This window comes from Triturus cristatus, chromosome 1_1 (genome assembly GCF_964204655.1).
Source record: "Triturus cristatus chromosome 1_1, aTriCri1.1, whole genome shotgun sequence".
Taxonomy (NCBI): domain Eukaryota; kingdom Metazoa; phylum Chordata; class Amphibia; order Caudata; family Salamandridae; genus Triturus; species Triturus cristatus.
Genome location: NC_140579.1, coordinates 115,585,751 through 115,606,421, shown reverse-complemented (window position 1 = coordinate 115,606,421; position 20,671 = coordinate 115,585,751). Strand labels below are relative to the sequence as shown.

Here is a 20,671-nt window from a genome sequence, read left to right as displayed (position 1 = left end):
TCACTCAGGGGTTCTTTAAAGGGGTCTGTTCTGTGAAGCGATGGAGAAGTGTGGCTCAATGGTTAGAGCGGCAGACCCTCATGCAGAGGTCTGGCCCAGGACCAGAGTTCAATTTCCCGCCCCGGCGGGTCTTGGGCTCAAAAATTCCACAAACCTGATAATTCTGCCTCGGTGCCTATTCCAATCATTGAGTCCCACTCTGCAACTCTGGGCAATAGCTTGCTTAATCTCCACAACGGCCCCCACAACGCTAAAAGGATGCCTGGCCTCCACCTTGGGGGTGCCCAGGAGTGGATGCCTCACAGGGAAAGCCAGGATGGGTACCACAGCGGTATTCGTACAAGCGCCTTGAGACCCTTGCGGGTGAGTAGTGCGCTATACAAGTATCAATTTACTCAGAGGTTCTTTAAAGGGGTCTGTTCTGTGAAGCGATGCTCACTCGAGTGTTCTTTAAAGGGCTCTGTTCTGTGAAGCGATGCTCACTCAGGTGTCCCTTGAAGGGCTCTGTTCTGTAAGCGATGCTCACTCAGGGGTTCTTTAAAGGGCTCTGTTCTGTGAAGCGATATTCACTCAGGGGTTCTTTAAAGGGGTCTGTTCTGTGAAGCGATGCTCACTCGAGTGTTCTGTAAAGGGCTCTGTTCTTTGAAGCGATGCTCACACAGGTGTTCTTTGAAGAGCTCTGTTCTGTGAAGCTCACTTGGGTGTTCTTTAAAGAGCTCTGTTCTGTGAAGCGATGCTCACTCAAGTGTTCTTTAAAGGGCTCTGTTCTGTGAAGCAATGCTCACTCAAGTGTTCTTTAAAGGGCTCTGTTCTGTGAAGCAATGCTCACTCAGGTGTCCCTTGAAGGGGTCTGTTCTGTGAAGCGATGCTCACTCAGGGGTTCTTTAAAGGGCTCTGTTCTGTGAAGCGATGCTCACTCGAGTGTTCTTTAAAGGGCTCTGTTCTGTGAAGCTCACTCAGGCGTTCTTTAAAGGTCTCTGTTCTGTAAGCGATGCTCACTCAGGTGTTCTATAAAGAGCTCTGTTCTGTGAAGCGATGCTTACTCAGGTGCACTTTAAAGAGCTGCTGTGAAGCAATGCTCACTCAGGTGTCCTTAAAAGGTCTCTGTTCAGTGAAACCCACTTAGGTGTTCTTTAAAGAGCTCTGTTCTGTGAATCAATGCTCACTCACTTGTGTTCTTTAAAGGGCTCTGTTCTGTGAAGCAATGCTCACTCTGGTGTTCTTTAAAGGGATCTGTTTTGTGTAGCAATGCTCACTCAGGTGTTCTTTAAAGGGCTCTGTCCTGTAAAGCGATACTCATTCAGGTGTTCTATAAAGAGCTCTGTTCTGTGAAGCGATGCTTACTCAGGTGCACTTTAAAGAGCTGCTGTGAAGCAATGCTCACTCAGGTGTCCTTTAAAGGTCTCTGTTCAGTGAAACCCACTTAGGTGTTCTTTAAAGAGCTCTGTTCTGTGAAGCGATGCTCACTCAGGTGTCCCTTGAAGGGCTCTGTTCTGTGAAGCTCACTCAGGTGTCCCTTGAAGGGCTCTGTTCTGTAAGCGATGCTCACTCAGGGGTTCTTTAAAGGGCTCTGTTCTGTGAAGCGATATTCACTCAGGGGTTCTTTAAAGGGGTCTGTTCTGTGAAGCGATGCTCACTCGAGTGTTCTGTAAAGGGCTCTGTTCTTTGAAGCGATGCTCACACAGGTGTTCTTTGAAGAGCTCTGTTCTGTGAAGCTCACTTGGGTGTTCTTTAAAGAGCTCTGTTCTGTGAAGCGATGCTCACTCAAGTGTTCTTTAAAGGGCTCTGTTCTGTGAAGCAATGCTCACTCAGGTGTCCCTTGAAGGGGTCTGTTCTGTGAAGCGATGCTCACTCAGGGGTTCTTTAAAGGGCTCTGTTCAGTGAAGCGATGCTCACTCAAGGGTTCTTTAAAGGGGTCTGTTCTGTGAAGCGATGCTCACTCGAGTGTTCTTTAAAGGGCTCTGTTCTGTGAAGCGATGCTCACACAGGTGTTCTTTGAAGGGCTCTGTTCTGTGAAGCTCACTTGGGTGTTCTTTAAAGAGCTCTGTTCTGTGAAGCGATGCTCACTCAGGTGTCCCTTGAAGGTCTCTGTTCTGTGAAGCAATGCTCACTCTGGTGTTCTTTAAAGGGATCTGTTTTGTGTAGCAATGCTCACTCAGGTGTTCTTTAAAGGGCTCTGTCCTGTAAAGCGATACTCATTCAGGTGTTCTATAAAGAGCTCTGTTCTGTGAAGCGATGCTTACTCAGGTGCACTTTAAAGAGCTGCTGTGAAGCAATTGTGGTAAATAAAATCTTCTTTACCGGACTGAATTTCATACGGAATCTTAAAATAAAGTAAAATAGCTCAAAATAACAAGAGGCAGAATCCGTGGTATAAGAGGTTTTCTAAATGGGCTTTATTCCATTCAAAATGGCCGACTCGAGTCGCGGCCTCCAGGTTCCGTCACCACGAGGGTTCAGGAAGTGAAGTACAATACTTTATTGACAGACATGCATTTTTATAATAAGTGCTTTACAATGAAACGAATGTAGAAGGCGTAACATTTGATAAGAAAAGTGACATGACAGGTACGTAATCGAAACTAGGCGTAATAAGGAATAAAAGAAACATGATTGGCTCTGATTATCTTACATAGGTGGATCTATACGATAATACTTAACATAGATGCGTGCGCAGCAGTATGACGTGTGATTGACGTGCAACTAGGGGGTGAAGGGGACTTGACATTTAGCTCTACATGTGGAGACGAGAAGTCTGGGGAGTCAAGTCAACCTAATCCCAAATCATATCTAACATCCTATGTTTAGAGAACTATGTTATCCACAAGGAAGGACTCTCGGACAGAATCTATTCTATACTAACTGTGTGTGCGTGTACAAGCGTCTAAGTGTCTATATGAGATGCGAGGGGCAGAAAACTTTCCATGGCAGCAGGGCTATGAATCACTTGCAGGAGGACGGAAAGGCTGAGTCCTTTGCTTGTGAGCTGAAGGAAATGTTTACCTAAATCACTAGACAGGAATGCATCGGCTGAAGAGCAAAATAGATAATTCGAAGGTGAAATACAGCTTCTTGGCAGGCAGGCGAAAACTGGCCGAGGCAGGCACCGTTAGCTGCACAGGGAGTAGGACAAAGTTCATGGATACAGATGCGAGCTCAAGCTGAAGCTGTCAAAGACAGAGAGCAGGGAAAGGCTTTGAGGACAGAATCGGGCCTACTTGCCTGAACTGTAAAAATGGAGTAACTTAGCCATATAAAGTCGGTGGCCTTTCATGCTTAGGAATCGAATATCCAGCCCATTGATGGCGGATCTGACAGAGAACATGTCGACGGTAGACACACATATGTTTGCGTCTTAGAAACTGGAACTGGAGGGAACATACATGTATTTGTAACATGCATATAGAACCGTTGGGGTCCAAGATAGGGGACATAACTGATCAGGAAAATCCACATTTCCACATTCCCTCCTTGTCCCCTACTTGCCCTTCAAGAGATATCAATCTTCATCATTCCATCGATTTGCTCATGGAGCATCATTTCTTCTTCCTTCTTCTTCCGGCATTTTGAACGAGAACTGTGATATGGAATGCATGATGTGGCACACAGACCACAAATCGCTGGTCCACATTGCAGGCATAAACAACAACTGAAAAGCATAAGAAGGCCAATACCTAGGAAGGATAGAACTCTCCATCCCCAGGCTGATATCACACTCCAAAACCACCCGGACCACATCCAAGTGCCTGGATTCTCGTGTATCTGGCTTACAATCTTATGAAGGCGTGTTATAGCTTTATATACAGATGGCGAATTTTCTGGTATGAATATGCAGCAGTTGGATCCGATGACCCTGCAAGCTCCGCCCCTATCGGCCAGGATGACGTCAAGGACAAGACGATTCTGGAGAACAACAATTCTCATCACTGATTGTTCCTCTGTCAGATTGCCTAGGGCGGCTATAGTCTCGTTTACTACAGCTTCAAGAGTCTTGGTGAATCTGCGTATCAGCTTACTATTTGATATTGTACCTATATAGGGAAAGATACCTTTATTGAAATCTACATACTTGTCCCATGCCGTCTCAGTATAATCGACAACTGGGAGATCTCTACGCTCTCTTTTGTGTACTAAATGAACATTTCGATAATAATCAGGGGGAGCTAGGAAAACAGGTGGCAAAAGGAATGCTATGTAACAGGTACCATCCCAATCTAGAGGCAGACGCATATATGCCGTCTGACCACATATAAAGTAAGAATGGCTAGAAGCTCTAAATGAAGATTTACCTTGATCGCTATATTCTACTGTAGTAACGCATTGGCTATGGCCCATATGTATGGAACCAACTTTTCTTACACATAATTCACCCTTGACTGGAAATACTGACATAGTGGGCAGAATTAGTTCAACTTCGGATTTGACATTCAAAATCATAAGATTAGGCGTAAAATTACCTAATTTATACACTTCATTTTCTAAATCAGTTCCTGTTCTACTGGGGTGACCCTCCTTATTGGGGTGACAGACTTTAAATAAAACTAGATTCAGATTTCCCCATATCCAATGTTGTTGATAAACTGCTGTGTCTGGGTCTATGGAATTTAATAAATTAAACCATGCTCCACAGGAGCCATTGTGTGTGAACGGATGTGGAAAGAAAGGCAGAACCCCTTTGTTATTCTGATAGGGAGGGAGTCGGCCACACACCCAACAATTGGTGGCATTACTAGTCTGATGGGAATGATGTAACATACTAATGAAGGTGTTATTGCGCAGCGCAAGTCTATAGGACAACTCATGTGGGGGTAGGTCACTAAAAGAATGTTCATCAGTTATATTGAAAGCACGTTTAGAAACAGGATAATACATATGCAACAATATACTTGCAGTAACTATTAAAAAACTCAAGGAAAACAAAATTAATAAAGTCACAATACAGTGGCTACGCAGTAATTTACAATAAGCATGTCGTTTCATTATGATTCTGGACTCTACATCATTCAGACCTAAGGGATACATGTCGGGACAGATTCAACCGCTTCACCTTGGGGAGGACTTAAACAATCAAATCGTCCGACAGTTTGGATCTGGACCTGAGTTTCTGCTTATAGAGTTCGGTGCTACTGGCCTCAGCCAAAGGTAGCTTTGAGTCAATGGGGGAAGACACACGGGGAGTACTGTTTGTGTCAGGAGGAAGTCCATGAAATTTCTTGATATGGCTGGAATGCACCCAGCCTTTTCTTCCTTCGATCTTCACAGCTGTTCTGGTCGTCAGCAGGACCAACTTAGGAAGCCTCCACCTTGGCTCCAGTTGGGTTTTCCGATCAAAATTCCTGACGAGAACATAATCGCCGGGAATTACGTCATGAGGTTTCACCTTGGTGTTGTCGGGAAAAGCTGCGACTACCTGTGAACGACAAGATTGTAGTGCAGACATCAAGGAAGCCAGGTAATCTGTCAGCATATTACAGTCAACATCAGTTATTTTACGGGGTATAGGCGTCCCCCACATATTCGGTGGTCTACCAAAGATCACCTCATAAGGGGATAGCCCTGTTCGAGAGTGTGCTACCATCCTCATGTAAAATAGCGCAACTGGTAAGGCTACTATCCAGTCCACACCTTTTTCCTGACATATTTTAGACAATCTGATTTTTAAAAGTTGATTATGTCGTTCCACGAGACCTGCTGCCTCGGGGTGTCGGACACAGTGGAATTTCCACTGATATCCCAACAAAAGTGAGACATGTTTCATTAATTCGGATGAGAAAGGCTGGCCGTTATCTGAATATACAACACGTGGTAAACCGTACCGTGGGAAGAATTCTCGAACTAGCTGCTTGGCAGTAGTCGGGGCAGTGTAATCTGATACGGGATACGCCTCTGTCCAACGGGAGAGAGCGCAGACAACTACGAGAACATATTTGAATCCTCGACAACGTTCCATCTGAATATAATCCATCTGGAGGACTTCAAAAGGATGGTCAGGAGGCTGAAATCCACCCTGCTCTACGGGAACACTCTTTCCTGGATTAAACTGACAACATATCATACAGGTACGAACTTTTTGTTTAGCTGCTGCTCGTAAATATTTGTTGAACCAAATGTGCTGAATGCTGTCTAGCATAGCCTTCTCTCCTAAATGTGCTGGACTGTGAACTGTAGCTATAATGGCTTGAACCATGGAATCAGGGAGAAACCATACAGATTTCTCCTTCGTCATCCATCCTTGATCTGTCTGGATCCCTCCTAGTTCAGTCCACTTCTGTATTTCTTCTGCTGTGGCATGTGTCTGTATGTCAATTACGTCAAGTGCGGGATCCTTAATTGTCATACACTGTGTTGGTGTCTGAACCATTTGCTTTGTCATGTCTAATGTGCGGTTCTGAGCAGTCTGTTTAGCTGTTCTGTCAGCTAAATCATTGCCTTGAGAAATGATATCAGTAACCTTCGTGTGTGCTTTACATTTCATAATCGATATAGCAGTGGGTAGATGTATTGCATCTAACAGGGCATGAATGAGGGGTCCGTGCTGAATGTGGGTACCATGGGAAGTTAAATAACCTCTCTCTCGCCACAGCACGCCGAAGTCGTGTACAACTCCGAATGCATAACGTGAGTCAGTGTATACATTAACTTTCTTATTTGTGGCTTGAATACAGGCTTGTGTTAGAGCAATAAGTTCTGCTGCTTGGGCTGACAAAGTATCTATACAATTTGTCTCAATAACTTCAGTGTCTGTTGTGACTGCATACGCGGCCACTAAATCTCCTGTACTTGTTCTCATGCACGATCCGTCTACATACAACGTCAGGTCTGGATCTAACAATGGAACGTCTGTCAAGTCTTGTCTAGGTTTCGTCTTTATTTCAATGATTTCAACACAATCATGAGCTAGTGGGTCTGTTCCAATTACAGGTAATAGTGTAGCAGGATTCAATGTATTACACCGTCGGATCTCTATGTGTGGTTGAAACAATGTCAGTTCATAACCGGTAAGTCTTGCTATGGTCAAGTGTTGTGTTTGTGTTCGGTTCACAAGAACCTCTACTGCATGTGGTACTTGTACTGTCAATGGGTGTCCTAATACTATGGCATCGCTTTGTCTGATTGCTAAAGCTGTCGCTGCCACTGATTTCAGGCATGCAGGCAAAGCCTGAGCTACGGGATCTAATGTACTGGAAAAATAAGCACATGGTTTGCGTGATCCTGCTTGATCCTGAGTGAGTACCGACAAGGCAGTACCTTCGCGTTCTGTAACGAAGAGTGTAAAATGTTTGCTATAACATGGTGTTGCTAAAACAGGTGCTTGACATAAAGCTTCCTTTAGGCTTTCAAAAGCTTGTGTATGTTCCTGAGTCCAAGGGAGGACAGTCGATGTGGCTGCCTCCTGTGTGGTTAACTGAATGAGTGGTTTTGCTAGAAATGCGTACTGAGGGATCCACTGCCTACAATATGAAGTGAGGCCTATGAAAGCCCGCACCTCCTTTTGTGTCTGGGGTATTGACATGTTAGTAATTAACTGGATGCGATCTGGTGTAAGCTGCCTTCCCTCCTTGGACAGCGAGTGACCAAGATAAATAACTCGCTGGACACAGAATTGCAGCTTAGAAGGAGACACCTTGTGCCCCTTGTCGGCTAGAAAATGTAAAACTGTCAGAGAAGCCTTTTCACATTCTGGCTCGCTTCTTGCGGTGATCAGCAGATCATCGACATATTGAAGCAGTGCAGTATTGACTGGCATGTGGATACTGTCAAGTTCTCGTTTCAGTGCTTGGCTGTAGATGCTGGGGCTTTCTGTGAATCCTTGGGGAGCGCGTGAGAATTTAAAGCTGCGCCCATTTAAACTGAATCCGAACAAATATTGGCTTTCCGGATCTATTGGGACGCTGAAAAAGGCATTCTTGAGATCGATTACAGTAAAGAATGTTGCTTCGGAATCAATTGCTGTCAACAATGATGATATATCAGGGACCACAGGGAATTGTGGTACAATACACTTGTTTAGTTCACGCAAATCAATAACCAATCGGTACACTGGTGGGGCAGTAGGATCAGTTCGTTTAAGAATCGGAATTATCGGTGAATTACATATATTGGAGTCTGTTTCTACAACTACTCCCTGGGCAATTAGCTCATCAATGATTTTCAGCAAAGCCACTACAGCATCATGCGGTAACTTGTATTGTCGCATTCGTGGTAGTACCACTCCTGCTTTCACTGTGACTCGATAGGGTGTAATGTTCATGCAGCCAACATCCGTAGGGCCTTGTGCCCATAGATGTACTGGTAAAGTCTGTAGTCGGGGATCCATGTCTCTAGACACATAGTGACCTTTAAAATCACGCAAAAACAACCTTACTCCTTCCGGAGAACAACATATTATGGCTCCTAGTGCTTTCAGAGTTTTAATTCCTAACAGATTTTCTGGGCATGATTTAGTAAGCAATAAATCTGTAGTTCGTGTCAAAGGTCCTATCGTAAGTGGTAGAGGCTGTGATACTTCATTAACAATGGGTTTTCCTGAAAAACCAAGGGAAACATTTTGAGAGCCTGAGAGGGGTGCCCCTGGAACTTCACTACGTTTTATAGTTGTTCGACTTGCCCCTGTATCGAGTAAGAATTTTCTATCCTGACCTAATAATTCACTATGTACATAAGGTCCTTCTTGATCTACAGGAATCTCGATAAGCGGTAAGTCAACTTCCCTCTCTAGGCTGGTTCATGCGTAACGCTGATACTCAGGGTATTCATACTGTGCAGTCTGATACATTTGTCGTGTTGTGGTTTGTGTGGCAGTAGCAGGCAACGGTGGTGCAGCTGGCACAAACTGTATGGGTTGCTGTGAGGCTGGCATGGACTGTTGCTGAACTGGCATGGACTGTCCATGCTGCATAGTTCCTTGTTCATTCTGATCGTGTCTTACTAATCGTGGTCTCTCTTTTGCAATACCTGTAGCTATATTACGTTTCAGGACTGGACAATCGTGTACATAATGGCCTAGTTGTTTACAGTAATTGCAGGTTCCTTTTACAGGAACTGCAGAATCACCAGAATGTGTCACACCCTTTTTGTGACCATCTGCTGGTACTGTCTGAGAAACTAGCATTTTCATTTTTGTATCCTTCATGCGTCTATGCTCGTGTTCTTGTTCATCCCTAATTCTATTGTGATGATACTGTAACATTTGTAGCATTTGTGACGGAGTGTTACTTTGCCAGGTACTCTCGAATTTCAATATTCTATTCTTTACTGGAGGCAATGCATTTTCCACTAATTTTGTCACAAATAAATGTGGATATGAGTCACTACTTGCTTTTATACCACTATTTATACCAAAACATTTTTCAAATCGAGCATAATAATCGCTTGTGTCTTCATCTTGCTTTTGTTTGCAGGCTGTGATTGCACCCCAATCTTCCTTTTTTGTAGTTAATAAACGTGGCAGTACCTGTACTAGTAAACCTGGTAACAGTTTAACTTTATCCCCGAGCCCTGAACCTGCAGTTCGGCCCCTTTCTTCCTCTGCTAATGCTGTCCAGTCTATCTTTTGGTCTCCCACTTCCCACTCTTTTTCTTTCAATTTTTCATAAATGCCAGCAGGCAAAAGCACCTTTAATATCGTCATAATATCAGGAAAGGTGTACTCTCCCATCAGTAACATGTCTTTAATTTCTCGGTGGAAACCCGCTGGGTCTTTGTCATGACTAGGTACTACTTTCTTCATTTCTAATAATTCCATTTTTGATATGGGTGTGTAAACAAATACACGGTGAAACTCATTGTCTTCGCCTTTTATTGGGTGCACTTCTCGTAAAGGATTTTGTCTATCCATATAGTACGGCGCTCTTTCTCTGCGGGGCAGCGAGAGAGAATCCGGACTTACAAAAAGGACATACTGCTTACGTGACACTAATATCTCTTTAATTAGCTTGTTACTAGAACCTCTCCATCTGTTTGTGAGTAGTTCCGTTAATATATCAGGTAAAGGACCAGGGTCAGCATGTTGGCTCTTATATAATATGAGGAGTTGCTGAATCATATAGATTCCAGCTAAACGTTGTTCATCTGTACTGAGATTAAAAAACGTGTGTGCTACGGTCTCATCACCGTATTTTTCAGGACTGTCAATCCAGTGAACGGCTGATCTGACTAATTCTTGCTCATCCATGGAATCGAGGAGGTGGTAACCCCTTCGTTCTCGTAGTATTTTATCTGCGGCTTGAAACGAATGTTCAGGAGACTTCAGATTTATTACAGGCGTCGGATACGTTCTGATTTTATTTGGGCATACAGAGTGTATGGGATCAGAAAAACATCTAGTATTTTCACAGGATCTTCCTCTGCCTACATAGGCTATGGTCTCTGACTGTCTTGCGGAATTCCCTGATTCGGACACTTCATCTTGCTCGAACTCGTCTGTTCCCAATCTCTCTTCATGAATACGCTCTATTTCTTTACGGATTTTTCGGCACATGGCTATTATACAATTTTGCTTATCGTGTCTCCCTTCTGATATATTCTGACTCCATCTTGTAAGAATAAGCATTGCATTCGGGTCTACCCCCGGGCGGTCTTGATTTCTGATCACACAGTTTATGAGGAAACGTAACAGTTCCCCCTGTATCTCTACTTTCTGGAATTCCATAGCTCTGTTAATACATCCTGGATCTCGTCCTGTTTGAACAAAATGATATATGTTATCTAGATGCGTAATCATCCCTGGTAACCTCGCTAAATACTCTGCGGCTCGCCTGATACGTAATGATGCCAGGACCATTTCGTCCTCTTTACCAGCCACTGGGTCATATCTACAATTTACAAGGAGTTCCTTAAGCGTACGTTCACTTACGAATTTAGGTGTACGTGAATGCGCTGACTCTTGAAAAACAAGTTTATTTATTCTGGGTGGTGTAAAGGTACTGCTAGCACCTCCCGTGGCCCCATCTGGGGCGTCGGGTGTGAATGGATTCGTTGAACGTGACACAGCAACTATGGGTGTCGATACCCCTGTAGGATCGACCGCGGAGACAGATGCGGAAACAGATGTGCTTGCCGAAGCTTGTGTCGGGACTTGCTGTTGCACGGGGACAGATACCTGATCCTGACGTTGAACCCCTCCGCCAGACGGTCTATGTGGTGCGGTGTTAGCATACTCGGGAGCTGCGTCGTCTAGATATGAGGAAAAAAAAACATCTTCTGCGGTTCTGGGATGTCCTTTTGGATGTACCTTAATTGGAAATAATGGGGGTGGCAAGTCTTTTGGCATCTCTGGAGCAGCCTTAGGTAGTCCTTCGGCTAGAAGGGGATACATACCATTCATAAGAGCATTTCTTTGTCTATTTACTTGTTCTGATTTCACTCGGATACCTTCCTCAATTAATAGATTTTCTTGAACTTTATTTGAACTTTCTTTACTCCTCTCTTCTTGTCTACGTGCTTTTTCTGTACGTCTATGAGATTCTTTACGCCATAACTCAACAGCATCTTTCTGTGACTGTCTGACCTTTCTTTTCCATAACTCTTCCTCCACTTTCATGATGCACTCTGCATCCCAGGTTCCCGCTGCGGGCCACCTTTGACTTTCCGGTAATCCCTTGGTATAATCTACCCATAGATCAAGAAACAATATGGCATCTAAGCCATGCTTATGGTACATAAAATGCCCTGGAGTGTCCCTAGGAGGAATAGGAACTGCTTCTTCAAGCACCCCTTTTCTGGTAGTAATCTGTCTTAACTTCGAGAAGAGCGGCATATTGACAACTGATCTGATACTTACTCTTGAACTCACTTAATACGAAAAACACAATAATGAACAGTGAACAATGAACACTCATTCATACCACAATATTTGAACACTTTAAACATTAAACATTAAACATTTTAACAACGACCAACAATGATGACAGTCTGCCTAACTAATCACCACGCTGAATTCTTGACAATAACTGAATACTTCGGAATACTTGATATACTGCTAAACAGTACATATACACTGCTAAACAGTGCAGACCGGATTTGTGTACCCAAATCCGTCTTGACCGGCACAACCTATGTGCGCGTCAACACGCCTCCCCGGCGATGGTACTCACCGAGTAGCTCCTTGAAACGGAAGGCCTCAGAGAATGGACAGGACTCGATGACTGCGGACAGCGGACCCTCTGGACATCGGGATTTCGAAAAACCTGGTGGGCCTCTGTATACCTCGGATCTTGCTCTCTCAGCTAGGCTCTGGTCGGGATACTTCGCACTTCTCACCGCCTCGTCTGGGTTGATCGCAGCCTCAGTCGCCCCCGCTTGACCGGAGGGAGCTTACAGGAAATCCTGCTGGTACGCGTTTATGGTCCGTCCAGCTGTGGCAGGAGACCGGGCCTGCAACGCACCGCCGGCGCGTGAGATGAGAAAGTGTCCCTATTCGGGCGCCATTATGTGGTAAATAAAATCTTCTTTACCGGACTGAATTTCATACGGAATCTTAAAATAAAGTAAAATAGCTCAAAATAACAAGAGGCAGAATCCGTGGTATAAGAGGTTTTCTAAATGGGCTTTATTCCATTCAAAATGGCCGACTCGAGTCGCGGCCTCCAGGTTCCGTCACCACGAGGGTTCAGGAAGTGAAGTACAATACTTTATTGACAGACATGCATTTTTATAATAAGTGCTTTACAATGAAACGAATGTAGAAGGCGTAACATTTGATAAGAAAAGTGACATGACAGGTACGTAATCGAAACTAGGCGTAATAAGGAATAAAAGAAACATGATTGGCTCTGATTATCTTACATAGGTGGATCTATACGATAATACTTAACATAGATGCGTGCGCAGCAGTATGACGTGTGATTGACGTGCAACTAGGGGGTGAAGGGGACTTGACATTTAGCTCTACATGTGGAGACGAGAAGTCTGGGGAGTCAAGTCAACCTAATCCCAAATCATATCTAACATCCTATGTTTAGAGAACTATGTTATCCACAAGGAAGGACTCTCGGACAGAATCTATTCTATACTAACTGTGTGTGCGTGTACAAGCGTCTAAGTGTCTATATGAGATGCGAGGGGCAGAAAACTTTCCATGGCAGCAGGGCTATGAATCACTTGCAGGAGGACGGAAAGGCTGAGTCCTTTGCTTGTGAGCTGAAGGAAATGTTTACCTAAATCACTAGACAGGAATGCATCGGCTGAAGAGCAAAATAGATAATTCGAAGGTGAAATACAGCTTCTTGGCAGGCAGGCGAAAACTGGCCGAGGCAGGCACCGTTAGCTGCACAGGGAGTAGGACAAAGTTCATGGATACAGATGCGAGCTCAAGCTGAAGCTGTCAAAGACAGAGAGCAGGGAAAGGCTTTGAGGACAGAATCGGGCCTACTTGCCTGAACTGTAAAAATGGAGTAACTTAGCCATATAAAGTCGGTGGCCTTTCATGCTCAGGAATCGAATATCCAGCCCATTGATGGCGGATCTGACAGAGAACATGTCGACGGTAGACACACATATGTTTGCGTCTTAGAAACTGGAACTGGAGGGAACATACATGTATTTGTAACATGCATATAGAACCGTTGGGGTCCAAGATAGGGGACATAACTGATCAGGAAAATCCACATTTCCACACAATGCTCACTCAGGTGTCCTTTAAAGGTCTCTGTTCAGTGAAACCCACTTAGGTGTTCTTTAAAGAGCTCTGTTCTGTGAAGCGATGCTCACTCAGGTGTCCCTTGAAGGGCTCTGTTCTGTAAGCGATGCTCACTCAGGGGTTCTTTAAAGGGCTCTGTTCTGTGAAGCGATATTCACTCAGGGGTTCTTTAAAGGGGTCTGTTCTGTGAAGCGATGCTCACTCGAGTGTTCTGTAAAGGGCTCTGTTCTTTGAAGCGATGCTCACACAGGTGTTCTTTGAAGAGCTCTGTTCTGTGAAGCTCACTTGGGTGTTCTTTAAAGAGCTCTGTTCTGTGAAGCGATGCTCACTCAAGTGTTCTTTAAAGGGCTCTGTTCTGTGAAGCAATGCTCACTCAGGTGTCCCTTGAAGGGGTCTGTTCTGTGAAGCGATGCTCACTCAGGGGTTCTTTAAAGGGCTCTGTTCAGTGAAGCGATGCTCACTCAAGGGTTCTTTAAAGGGGTCTGTTCTGTGAAGCGATGCTCACTCGAGTGTTCTTTAAAGGGCTCTGTTCTGTGAAGCGATGCTCACACAGGTGTTCTTTGAAGGGCTCTGTTCTGTGAAGCTCACTTGGGTGTTCTTTAAAGAGCTCTGTTTTGTGAAGCGATGCTCACTCAGGTGTCCCTTGAAGGTCTCTGTTCTGTGAAGCAATGCTCACTCTGGTGTTCTTTAAAGGGATCTGTTTTGTGTAGCAATGCTCACTCAGGTGTTCTTTAAAGGGCTCTGTCCTGTAAAGCGATACTCATTCAGGTGTTCTATAAAGAGCTCTGTTCTGTGAAGCGATGCTTACTCAGGTGCACTTTAAAGAGCTGCTGTGAAGCAATGCTCACTCAGGTGTCCTTTAAAGGTCTCTGTTCAGTGAAACCCACTTAGGTGTTCTTTAAAGAGCTCTGTTCTGTGAATCAATGCTCACTCACTTGTGTTCTTTAAAGGGCTCTGTTCTGTGAAGCTCACTCAGGCGTTCTTTAAAGGGCTCTGTTCTCTGACGCGATGCTCACTCAGGTCTTCTTTAAAGAGCTCTGTTCTGTGAAGCAATGCTCACCCAGGTGTTCCTTAAAGGGCTCTGTTCCATGAAGCGATGCTCACTCAGGTGTTCTTTTAAGGGCTCTGTTCTGTGAAGCTCACTTGGGTGTTCTTTAAAGAGCTCTGTTCTGTGAAGCGATGTGCACTCCGGTGCTCTTTAAAGTAGGGCTGGGCATAGTTTGTGGAATTTTGCTACGCGGAACTCTGCGAAGTTACAAAAAATAAGTGTCGGAGTGCAGTGCGAACTGCAGTTCTTGCTGGTATTCCTGCCGCACGGGTAGAAATTTGCGATCGCGAGCGGGGGGGAAAGACTCAGCTGCACATCGCGAAGCTGAGTTTTCTGCACTCCGCGAGCTCCGCGGAGTGGGGAGTGCAGAAAACTCCGCAAACTCTGTGAACGGAGTGAAGTTCACTGCCCAGACCTACTTTAAAGGCCTCTGTTCTGTGAAGCTCACTCAGCTGTCCTTTACAGGGCTCTGTTCTGTGAAGCTGTGCTCAATCATGTTTTCTTTAAAGGGCTTTGTTCTATGAAGCTCACTTCAGTGTTCTTTAAAGAGCTCTGTTCTGTGAAGCTATGCTCACTCAGGTGTTCTTTAAAGGGCTCTGTTCTGTGAAGCTATGATCAATAAGGTGTTCTTTAAAGGGCTCTGTTCTGTGAAGCTATGATCAATAAGGTGTTCTTAAAAGGGCTATGTTCTGTGAAGCGATGCACATTCATGTGTTGTTTAAAGGGCTCTGTTCTGGGAAGCTCACTCAGGTGTTCTTTAAAGAGCTCTGTTCTGTGAAGCAATGCTCACTCAGGTGCTCTTTAAAGAGCTGCTGTGAAGCGATGCTCACGCAGGTGCTCTTTAAAGAGCTGCTGTGAAGCGATGCTCACTCAGGTGAGCTTTTAAAGAGCTGCTGTGAAGCGATGCTATCTCAGGTGTGCTTTAAAGGGCTCCGTTCTGTGAAGCCCACTTGGGTGTTCTTTAAAGGGCTATGTTCTGTGAAGCGATGCTCACTCAGGTGTTCTTTAAAGGGCTCTGTTCTGTAAAACGATGCTCATTCAGGTGTTCTTTAAAGGGCTCTGCTCTGGGAAGCTCACTCAGGTGTTCTTTAAAGGGCTCTGTTCTGTGAGGCTCAATCGGGTGCTCTCTAAAGGGCTATTCCCTAAAGTGTCATTTATTGGGGTCAGCGCAGTGTCTGGCCTTCCGTGTGCTCGCAATAAAGGCGTGAAACATAATGTCAAAAAATGAGATGCCCACGCAACGAATCCTCTTTCTTTTATGAAGTGACAATCAAGTAGTCCTTTTTAAGGAGCTTTGTTCCAGCTGCACTTCTTAGCCTGCGGGAGTTCTTTACCACAGGTACCCCTGGTGGCCCTTGGTATCGGTTCCGGGCCCCATCTTTAATATTATAAATGTCCACGTGTCTTAAGGGCAGCGTTAACATATTGTTACTAGCAAAGTGTCTTTAAGGACAGCATTATTTGTATTATTATCCATGTGTCTTAAGAGCAGCCTTAACATATTGTTGCTATCAACGTGTCTCTAAAGGCATCTTTAATATTATAAATGTCCATGTGTCTTAAGGGCAGCGTTAACATATGGTTACCAGCTAATGGTCTTTAAGGGCTGCATTAATATTATTAATGTCCATGGGTCTTAAGGGCAGCGTTAACATATTGCTGCTATCAACGTGTCTCTAAGGACAGTATTATTATTTTTAATATCCATGTGTCTTAAGGGCAGCGTTAACATATTGTTATTATCAAAGTGTCCTTAAGGACAGCACTATTATTTTTAATATCCATGTGTCTTAAGAGCAGCCTTAACATATTGTTGCTATCAACGTGTCTTTAAGGACAGCATTAATGTTATTAATATCTACATGTCTTAAAGGGCAGCCTTGACATATTTTTATTATCAAAGGGTCTTTATGGAAAGCTTTAATATTTTTAATATCCATGTGTCTTAAGGGCAGCGTTAACATATTGTTGCTATCAAAGTGTCTGTAAGGACAGCATTAATGTTTTTAATATCCATGTGTCTTAAGGACAGCATTAATAATATTCCTATCCATGTGTCTCTAAGGTGAACAGCGATGCTATTCATAACCATGTGTCCCTAAAGTCAACATTAATATTACTTTTATCCGCGTGCCTCTAAGGGCAGGCTTGATGTTATTACCACCCAGTTACCACTAAGGGCAGCATTGTTATTATTGCTACCCAGGTACTTCCAAGGGCAGCAATAATATTATTGCTAGCCAAGTAGTTGTAAGGGCAGCATTCAAATGATACTATCCACATGTGTCTTTTAGGGCAACATCGCTAACTCCTTTTTAACTGTTCTCCACAATGCCAGCATCATCGACTACTCTGACAACGACCACACCCACAACAACGACCACTCGCTTCCCCCCGAGAGAGGATAGGGTTCTGGAGGGCTGGGCCATCGCCCTCATCGTGCTCTACGTCCTGACCCTGGCGGCTACTCTGTCCATGTGCATCTGGGTGAGTACCAGTGCGGCTGTTAAAGGGTTAATGGTCATTACTGCCCTCTGCATGGATAGCAGTGGGGCCGGGAGTGCATTCCGCGCTGAAGAGTCCGTGCAGTCAGCACCACATGGCGCGCCAGAGGGCGCAGCTACTTGAGTTGATTTTGCTGCCTCTCAAGTAGATTTTCTACTATGACGCCAGCCTTCGGACCATGAATGGTCAGGAAAACTTCACCAACTGCCCTCATAGCGACCGTAAATCACGCTAGCGGATGCCAAATCTCGCCCGTGCTTGCCATACCACTGTCCGCGAGCCATGCGCATGAAAAAAAATTGCCATGCGTTGTTTTGTTTGGTAGAATTTGGTCAGAACTCTGCGTTACAAGAGTAAATTCGATCATTTCGCTGGCATTATGGAATGTTTCACCGACCCCTAGTGCTCACACCTACCCGTGCCCAAGGGGTAGGTCAGAAGTGAGTGAGCCAGCGTGTGTCCATATGATCGCTCATTTGCTCTCTAGCCATGTCAAAACATGTGCATTATAGTGCATATTTCCAGACCTAACAACATTAGGTTTATGATATTTCAGTGCCCTCCACTCTCCTACCAAGAGGCTGCAGTCCCTGTGGGGGCCCAGATGTGCTTGGACATGGTACCTGTTCCTTGTGTTTGTTCTCACACACAGAGCTCTCTGCTGACCCCTTTTCTTTGACTTGTTTTCCAGGGTTTCCGCACCAGTTTTTGGACATGCTTTGAAGACATGTAGGGAGCAGCGACCTCATGATCTGTTTAATGAAGTACCTTTTACTGATGAACGGATGCTAACAAGAGTCTGCTGTAAAGGGTGCAGGAGACTGATTTAATACAGCAACATTCTACACCAGGACATAATGACCACCAATAAACAAGCTCTACCACATTGCATCATGGACTAAAGATTTGGATTAAATAAAATGCAGATGCCACACGACCCCTGCCACGGTGTGGGCTGCTGAAAGAGTGGCTATTAGGAGTCACTGATGGCCCACACACCGTTTGCCACACTCTCTGTAGCTCTCCTGGATCCTGCTACCGGAGCATTAAGCATGTAGTGCTTACAGTGCCCTGTGCCCGGCACCCCAGCTACCCCCAGGTGTTGACCAAGGAACTGCTGTTATCAACAATGCCCATAATATTCCTGCATGTACCCCTGCTCCCCATGAGCGCCCAGCAGCTGACCACTGCACTGGTTTCATCAACGATGCCACTCACCATCCCCACGTTTCCCCCTCCATCCTATATGCATCCAGCAGTTGACCACTTCACCGGTGCCATCAACGATGTCCCACACCATGCCGACGTGTGACCCTGCACCTACCTGCACTTGGCAGCTGACCCCTCACTGGTATCATCAACGATGCCCTACACCATCCCCGCGTGTCCCCTTCCACCCTATATGCACCCGGCAGCTGACCACTTGACCGGTGCCATCAACGATGTCCCACACCATGCCGATGTGTGACCCTGCACCTACCTGCACTTGGCAGCTGGCCCCTCACTGGTATCATCAACGATGCCCTACACCATCCCCGCGTGTCCCCTTCCACCCTATATGCACCCGGCAGCTGACCACTTCACCGGTGCCATCAGCGATGTCCCACACCATGCCGATGGGTGACCCTGAACCTACCTGCACTTGGCAGCTGACCCCTCACTGGTATCATCAACGATGCCCTACACCATCCCCACGTGTCCCCTTCCACCCTATATGCACCCGGCAGCTGACCACTTCACCGGTGCCATCAACGATGTCCCACACCATGCCAATGTGTGACCCTGCACCTACCTGCACTTGGCAGCTTACCACTGCACTCATGTTATCCAAGACATCCCACTCCACATGCCCCCCTGCATTTCAACCTCACACTGCTTGCAAACCCCTCTCCCTGACCCTCTTGGATCTGAGCCTTGAAGGAGCCAACTTCTCCTCAATACTTCCTTGCATGGGGCTACCCCCAGCACAATCCCCTACCCCTTCAGCTCAAGATTTAAAATTAAGTTATAATGTGCACATTGTAAGTACTTGGTGTGTGATGTAGGTAATTTTTCAGATTAACTTATTTTGTTTGTACTGAAGTGACATTTAACACAACATATATGGAGCTTTGTTCTTAGTATTCATGACGATTGAGAATTCTTGCCCATTTCGTGGTGGCTTGAGATATTTATGTTATGAATGATAAATGAATGTCAATAAAATGATTTTACCCCAAGTGGTGTTGTTTCATCTTTGACAGATGAAGGGTCAGTGGCTGAGAGTCAGTGGCTGAGGGTCAGTGGCCGAGGGCCAGCGGCCAAGGGTCCGTGGCTGAGGGTCAGTGGCCCAAGGGACAGTGGCCGAGGGCCAGCGGCTGAAGATCAGTGGCTTAGGGTACGCTGTCCGAGGGTCAGTGGCTGAGGGTCAGTGGTCGACGGTCAGTGGCTGAGGGCCAGTGGCCGAGGGTCAGCGGCAGTCCCCTTTTGTCTGTGGACATCACCAGCTGCACACTCGAGGCATCAGGTTCTCCATATGTCACTCCATTGACCAATGAATACAGGTGCCTCTTTACATCACCGACCTCCAGATGACCTTGGTGATAGCACCTCACACAGAAATGCTCACATGACTGGACTTTGTGGGTAGGTAGTGATTTCCCAATAGGGTGGTGCGTTTGTGCGGCCAGTAGATAACGGCAGAGCCAGTCGCAGGTTACAACAGCTGAAGAGGACACGCTTACTCCAATGCCGCCTAACTGTTATTGTCCCCCCTCCCACCACTTATCCCTCTCTCTGCGGTCCTTCTTCAGTTCATCTATGCCATTACACTGTCTCTGGTGCATGAGACTGCAAGCACCACTCAGCGCCTTTCTCCCTCAGTAAGCGCCACCGTTAAACGTGTGGGATGAGTCTCAAGGGCCAGCAAGCCAACCTTCTGACAAAAGGTTATCTGAAGGTTCCACTGTCTTAGCTTTGTTTTGATATTCTGACAAAAGTTCATGACGCAAGGTCAAGGAGCCAGCTCAGCCCCCAATGGGCCCCCTTCTGAAGATGCCCAACAAATCATAGATACATCTCATTTTCATGACCACCTTTCACAGCAGCATATCCCCCACTTATGCTAAATTTCAATGTCAGCCAAACCTTCGACTGACAGACTTTCATGGCACCTCCCAAAATGGATGACTTTGAGCCAAGCCTTTGTGAAACGATGTGCAGTTGGCAATCATTTGACCTCAGGTAGAGATCACAAGGTCAGCAGTCATTGAATAATTCACTCTTATACAAAAAAGTCACTTGACCAAGTGCATTGGGTGGTATCTCTGGATGTTACAGAGGAAGAAAATATTTACTACACCAACTACAAGATGGTCTTCTGAGTGCTTTATATGACTGCTCAGCTCCTGTCTTCAGAAGTAAGCAGTGGCTGTGGTAGATAGAAAAAACTTTAACTCTTTGTTGTCAAAGACCTTTGGTGAAAAAGACAATATATGGAG

General features: G+C 45.4%; 1 long non-coding RNA gene across 1 annotated transcript in view; it reads left to right on the top strand.

The window, feature by feature from the left end:
• Positions 1–18,543, top strand: part of LOC146869709 (uncharacterized) — a 22,847-nt gene extending 4,304 nt beyond the window's left edge. The window contains exons 3-4 of the long non-coding RNA XR_014981473.1: positions 17,026–17,174; positions 17,884–18,543. This is a non-coding gene — a long non-coding RNA (uncharacterized LOC146869709). The remainder of the gene's footprint in view (positions 1–17,025; positions 17,175–17,883) is intronic.
• Positions 18,544–20,671: the final 2,128 nt, after the last annotated feature.